Source organism: Sceloporus undulatus, chromosome 4, assembly GCF_019175285.1.
Source record: "Sceloporus undulatus isolate JIND9_A2432 ecotype Alabama chromosome 4, SceUnd_v1.1, whole genome shotgun sequence".
Classification (NCBI taxonomy): Eukaryota; Metazoa; Chordata; class Lepidosauria; order Squamata; family Phrynosomatidae; genus Sceloporus; species Sceloporus undulatus.
Window position 1 is genome coordinate 11,626,194 of NC_056525.1, and position 7,199 is coordinate 11,633,392.

The window sequence follows — 7,199 nt, forward strand, 5'->3', positions numbered from 1 at the left end:
TCATCTTCCCCATCACCATGCCCTCCTCTTTCTCTGGATCCCATCCTCCTCCTCCTTACGAACCCCTCCTCCTCCTCCTCCTCCTCCTGATGGTTGCCTCCCTCCCTACCTTCCCACAGAGGCTGAGTCTGGGGCCATCCTGGGATCTGTTTCTCTCCCCCCTTCCCTTCCCAGGGTCTGTCTATATAAAGAAGGTGCCCCCCTTGCCCTCCAGCTCCAAGGCCTCCCTTGGCAGGCAGAGAAAGAAGGAGACTTCGGAAGCGGTCCCAGTGCTTGATCTTGTCACTGTACTGGGAGATAGAGGAGAGCCACTGCTCGTCCTCCATGAAATTGCTGGGGCTCTTCTCAGTGACCACCTTGCTGGCCCAGCTCTCCTCTTCAGCCCAGGCCCCCAGCACCAGCGCTAGCACCAGCAGCATCCCCCAACAGCCCAGGATGCCCATCACGCTCTTGTTCTTGCTGCCTTCTGCTCTTGGCTTCTCAGGCTTGGGGATAGATGCCTGGCTCCTGGCTCCATGCCTTTGCTGCAAAGCTGCCTCCCTCCCTGCCTTCCTTCCTTGCTTCCCTCTGGGCTGGATCTCCATGGGAAAATGAGCCTCTGAAGCCGCTCCGCCACCCCTAAATTTTGGCACCCCAGGCAGCTGTCTAGTTCGCCTATATAGATGAGCTGCCCCTGGTTGTTGCTCATCTTCTCGCCTGCCAATTTTGTTACTCTGCTTGTGAAATGCAATGTGCATGTGTGCAAAGTTTGAAACTGCTCCAGGACGTCACTTCATTTTTTAAAAAGGCCTCTTCTGGGTCAACAATGGTCCAGCTCCCCCCACATGGAAAAATGTCCCCATACGCCCTAGATAGCATTGAGGGCATTGGGGGGAACAATTTGTTTTTGACCCTTGGAGGTCCTGAACCTTGTCAACCCCTGATTTAAGGATTTCTTTTTAAAAGATGGACTTTCCTCCAATTTGGCTTTTACTCTCTTGGTAATCAATTTGTTGGCTAACAACCAGTTTGTGGGTAGTAGCCATTGGCAAATCTGTCTAGTAACATAACTTTATGAAACCTTTGTGAAGCCATGGAGCTGTTTTGTTGAAGCTATTACTTCACCTTCACAGTGAATTTCCTAATTACGCCAAAGAATCTCAAAGACAATTCAAAATATTATGTCCAGTAAAATGCCAGTACTGCAACAAGGTTGTGAGTTCAGTCCCTAGGATGATGTAGCTTTTCTCTGTCTGCTGATCCAATAACTAAAACACACCTTAAAAGCCAGGCAGCTGAGTAAAAAGAATTTGCACCACTGGTAAACAGGGTACTGAATGATGATGCATTCAGCCTCCTCCCACCAAAGAGTGGTGGTGTGATGAGCTGATGCAAGACCTCTGTGGGGTCCTGTCATGACTGCTTGTCGCACTGTGGCTCACTGGTCAGATGGAGCTGGACATGACATCCTTCAGCACTTCATTCATCAGCATTGTAGAAGTCCTTCAGTTGGTGTGACTGCCTGGCTTCAAAGGTGGGTTTTGGGTGGTATGTTTGATCATGGCAATGGTGCCATGATCATAAATGTGAATACCAATACTTATGAGCTCATTAGACTAGCTTATGGCAATGAAACACCCAACAGAATACCAGCCTATGTCTTTAACATGCCTAAAGTTCTTCCTGTTCCCTCCACATCCTGCAAGAAACCAGCAGGGCTATTTTGCTGTAATAAATTTTGCACTCACTGTGTGAAGATGTAGTAAGGTTTGCACAAGTTTTGCATTAAGCCTTGTTTTCATGGAGTACTATATCCAATTTCAGTTTGCAATTTATTGGTAATTTGGATATCTGCCCATTTATATACCTGTAGGGTAAAATGTATAATGTTTGTGCGTGTTTTTCAGTCATACTTGCTAACTGGAGAATTGAATGGAGTTCCAATTTGCAACTTATTGGCAGTCTGGCTACCTGCCCTTTTATATATCTGTAGGGAAAAATAAAAATAAAAAGGATAAAAAACCCCCACAGGGATCAGCAGAAACAAACAAACAACACTTTCAGAAAATCCATAACTGGGGCTTTCCCTGTTATATATTTAATCAGTTGCTAGGATACAGATCATCGAAAGAAATCATAAGCATTAAGATGAATAACCCACCTGCATTCAGACTCCAAAACTGTAATACAGATATTCTGATGTTAAAACACTGTGTGGCCTAAGGAATTAAGCTCTAACAAAAGTTTACATACAAATACTCCACATGGTGTATAGCAATATATAATTTATACATCTAATATGCATTTACAGTCATTTCAGGTAGATGTTCTCTATACTGGTATTGGTGCCATATTCAAGTTCTTCACACACAAACCACCTTTGTGTGATCTGTCTGTTGGCTGTTAAAACAAGTTTGTGGGTTAAGTCAGGAGTTGCTACTAAGGGTCAAAATAGACCACCTTGAAGGGGCAGCTTTACGCCACTCATTTTGAAGGCAGATTGGGGCTGAGGCACCAGCACAGCGTGGCCCCAATCTGCCTTTTTGCCAGTTGAAAACAGAGTGGCAAAGAGCTGCTCCTTTTTGGACTGGCAAAAAGCCAGCTTCTCTGCCCCACTGCTGCTGGATGCCAGCTTTAAGGCATTCTAGTGGCATGCGGCATATAAATGCAGCACCGTCGGAGGACCCAGAAGCCGACCCATGTCTGGACAGCTGGGTGGATTGAAGCCAGCTTCCAGGCATCTTGGGGGTGTGCATCATCTGTATGCCATGTCCTCAAGCCAGCTGGAAGCTGGCTTTTTATGCCGGTCTGTTCCGTCTCTTAGTTACACATAATGTGGAATATCAGTGCTCTGCTCTTCATAGCTAGGGAGTCATGAATTAGCGATAGAAAGAAAGGAGGGAAAAGGAGACTTGGAGCACCTTTAAGACTAATCAGTTTATTTCAATACATGATTTTGTGGACTACAACCAACTTGTTCAGATGCAGGACATTAGTCCAAGGAACTTTATTCTGAAATTATTCTGGTTAGTCTTAAAGATGTTACCATATTCTTTCCCAATTCTCCTTTGATTTTTTACTGAAACAGACTAACAGACTAACATGGCTGTTTGAAAAGAGCTTAGTGACAGAGCATGCTTGTTGACTCCTTTGCCTTTGGATATGCACAAGAATATGCATTGTCCAATGCAGCAGTCTAATATGCATATGGAAAAGAGAGGAGTGAGAGGTGACATGATAGCTATCTTTAAATATCTGAAGGGATGCCATGCAGAAGATCATGTATGCTTGTTTCTGATGCTCCAGAGACAACGATATGAACCAATGGATTTAAATTACAAGAAAAGAAATTCCACTGAATTAAGAAGAACTTCATGTCTATGGAAGCTGTTTCAGTTTGGATTAGTCAACCTAGGTGGAGAATTCTCTTGGAGCTCTGGTGGCGCAGTGTTTAAATGCCAGTACTTTAACCACAAGGTTGTGAATTTGATCCTTCGCAGGCTCCAGAGTTCATTCAACCTTCCATCCTTTCATAGGTCAGTAAAATGAGTACCCAGCTTGTTGGGGGCAATTGGCTTATGCATTGTAAACCGCTAAGGGAGTGCTAGTTCATTGATAAGCAGTAAAGAAGTGTATTTGCTATTGCTGTTGCTATTCTTTGATGGTCTTTAAACAAAGATTGGATTGCCACATCTCAGAAATGCAGGTTTGTATATTTGTGGCAGGCAGTTAGATTAGAAATCCTTTGTTGTCCCTTCCAATGATGTAAGAAATAAGAAGGCAATATGGAATGTTCCACTCTGTTTCATGTCTTCCTTCCCACCAGCATTCTATTTTGACTTTAGAAGTTGTCTGTCAGAAGACAGGAACCACACAAGTCATACTAGATAGCAATTAGGATCGCCAGGCAAACCAAACAGCAAGACAGGATAACAAGGTAGGAGTCAAGATCAGAAATATAACACACAACCAAACTTGGGCAGACTTTGCTTGTTAAGCAAAACTCCACCGGGTCAGGATACTCTCTTATGCTACTTCTTTCCCATGGAGAAGCCAATGGTCAGCCTCGAATATGTCTTTCCAGAGGAGTCTTCACTGAAAAGCTGGAGTGGCATGAATCACCACAAGGGAGCAGTGGGCAGTTGTTTCTAACCGATAGTCACTGCACATGCTCAGTCTTAATTGGGCAGTTTGGTGTTTTCCTTACCATGTCTTCTCCCTGAATTTTTTAAGTAAAAAATTGCAAAATATGGAGTTTCTTCAGGGCTACGAACACCTTCCATTTTATGTGTGGATAGAACAATTTTGGGCACATAAAAATAGCGCTCGTAAGCCAAACACTGAAGAATAGTGAAATGTATATAACTTTTTTACAACTTCTTTGCAACTTTCTCCAAAATATAGTGGAAGTCTTCTAACTTGAAGATAGGGTAAATTCTTTCTATGTGGCTCCCCCTCCCTCTTATTTTTCACCCATTTGGTACATTTTTCCAAGCCTTTATCAGTTCAGATATTAATTTGCAGAGCGAGTGGGTTCTATGGGTCCATAGTATAGATAGTTTTTTCAATAATTGTAACTTCTGTGTGACTGATGATGTCAGAAGTGGTCCTTTTCTACATTTTATTCAGAGCTAAAAGAATATAATTAAATGTAGTACTGATCATCACATACTGAAGATACTCCAATTTTCCTTGAATTTTCCTTAAAAATAACCACATAACAACCTGTTTTTTTCTGTGATCAAATGAGCTGCCAGCCTAGATAAGTAAGAACGGAAATCAATTTTCACATTATTTTTGCTGACGCAAAAGAAAAATGAAAAGTTGTCCTCAGTTCTGTATTTATTTAAAAAAATCATTTACAGAACTCATTGCGAATTTCTTTTGATCTATTCTGAACATTTACTGCCTAACAGATCTGATGAAAAAAGGAGGAAAAATGGATTTACCTAATAATGTTTTTCATTCTGGAATCCAGTAATGTTACACCATTAAGAAATAATTCCATGCCTCCTCATTAGAGATTAGCCACAAACATTTTTCTTCTTCTACTGCTTAGCAGCTGTGAATCCTTAACTGGGATTTGGAAAGTTAATTCACTGCAGCATTGAAAGCTTCAGGAGAATAAAGGATTTATCTTTATTCAAGCATTATATATATATATATATATATATATTCTCAGAAATCAAATCATTCTGGTTTATTGGCTTAAAAATCAAGTGACAAAAAGTAGAGGATTTTTTTCTTTTTAAAAGGACTTTGGTTAGATCTGGAGATTATCTTTTGCATGTGGTAGAGGCACTGTGTACCTGAAACAGATGCTGCTTATGCACAATAAGACAACTCTGGATAACTCTCTACAGGTGTTTTCTATGAACCTATGAGGAAGGTTACCCCCCCATATAAAACATAAATTAAAAAAAAGATAAAAACCTAAGTAAAACTACAAAGATAAAAAGAAAGAACATAAGATATAGTGACTTCCTTCCCCAAAGTATTTGTCTCTACTTGAAATTATACAGTTGACTTCCAATGAAATTCCTAGCTAATGTATTTTAGTTATTATTCAAACCCATAGATTGAAAGATGACCCCATTTTTGTTTTTAAAATGTAATAAACAAATGCCAATCTTTATATATATATCCCACCTGGAATACTGTGTTCAGTTCTGGGCTCCAAAATTCAAAAAGGATGCGGAGAAATTGGAGCGTGAAGGGTCTGGAAACCATGCCCTATGAGGAATGGCTTAGGGAGCTGGGGATGTTTAGCCTGGAGAAGAGAAGGTTAAAAGGTGATATGATAGTCCTGTTTAAATACCTGAAGGAATATCATATTGAGGAAGGAGCAAGTTTTCTGCTACTCCAGAGAACAGGACCTGTAACAATGGATGCAAGCTCCAGGAAAAGAGATTCTACCTCAACATTAGGAGGAATGTCCTGACAGTAAGGGCTGTTCGACAGTGGAATTCACTCCTCCCTCGGAGTGTAGTGAAGTCTCCTTCCTTAGAGGTCTTTAAACAGAGGCTGGATGGCCATCTGTCAGGGATGCTTTGATTGAAATTTCCTGTATGGCAGAATGGGGTTGGACTGGATGGCCCTTGTGGTCTCTTCCAACTCTATGATTCTATAATTCTTTCTCTCTCTATAGTTATATATAGTTATATAATTTTGGCTTTTTCTGAATTGAGACATTCGATATAACTTCCATAATCAAGTTAATCTGAGTCCAATATTTCTGAGTTTTTTCACAAGTCCACCGCATATGAGGAGTGTGGGCTTTTCTAAAAGATAAAAATGTATGCATCATGTAATGTATGAATGTGGACAATATGTTAATTTTACAGAGAAATACATGGCTAAGGTACCATAATTGAAATCAGTACTTTCATTTTCTACTTAAGTAGAACACAAGCTTGTTTATAGCTGCTTCTCAATGATTAACCCTGCATTTTATGTATTTTGACTGTCCCTTATTGCTATTTGGAAAACCTAGCAATGCAGATGAAACATTTTTTCATGCACAGAATTCTAAAATATTCTTTACAAAATTACCTTCAGCCCATGTGTTCAGTGGGCCCTTGGTATCCGCTGGGATTTGGTTCCAGGAACCTCCTGTGGATAACAAAATCCGTGGATGCTCAAGTCCTATTAAATACAGTGGCATAGCAAAATGGTGTCCCTTATATAAAATAGGCAAAATCAAGGTTTGCTATTTGGAATTTAAGAAATATTTTCAAGCTGTGGATGCTTGAAAGCAAGGATAAAAAAACCTGTGGCTAAAGAGAGCTGACTGTATAAAGTGTATAAGAAACATCAATGAATTTCACGTTTAGACTTGAGTTCCATCTTCAAAACATCACATTATGTACCTGCAAATATTCCAAAATCTGAAAAACGTGAAATCCAAAACACTTCTGGTCCCAAGCGTTTTGGATAAGGGAGACTCAACCTGTAGCCACTGAGTGCTCCTGAGCAACTACTGATGATCCAGGTTTTGGATGTTGCTGAATGAGTTTGGAACCATCCTCACAATGGGGAACCCTGACTGCAGAGGGTTCACAATTGTGGGACCAGCTGACCACTCTTAGTTTCCCTCTGGATTTTTGTTCTCAGTCCAGGAAAGTTCAAAATGGAAGGGGTAGGATATATGGGGTGGGGTTGGCACACATGGATATCTTCCCACACCATTCAGTGTAATAAGGAAAAAGGGTGGCCAGGGA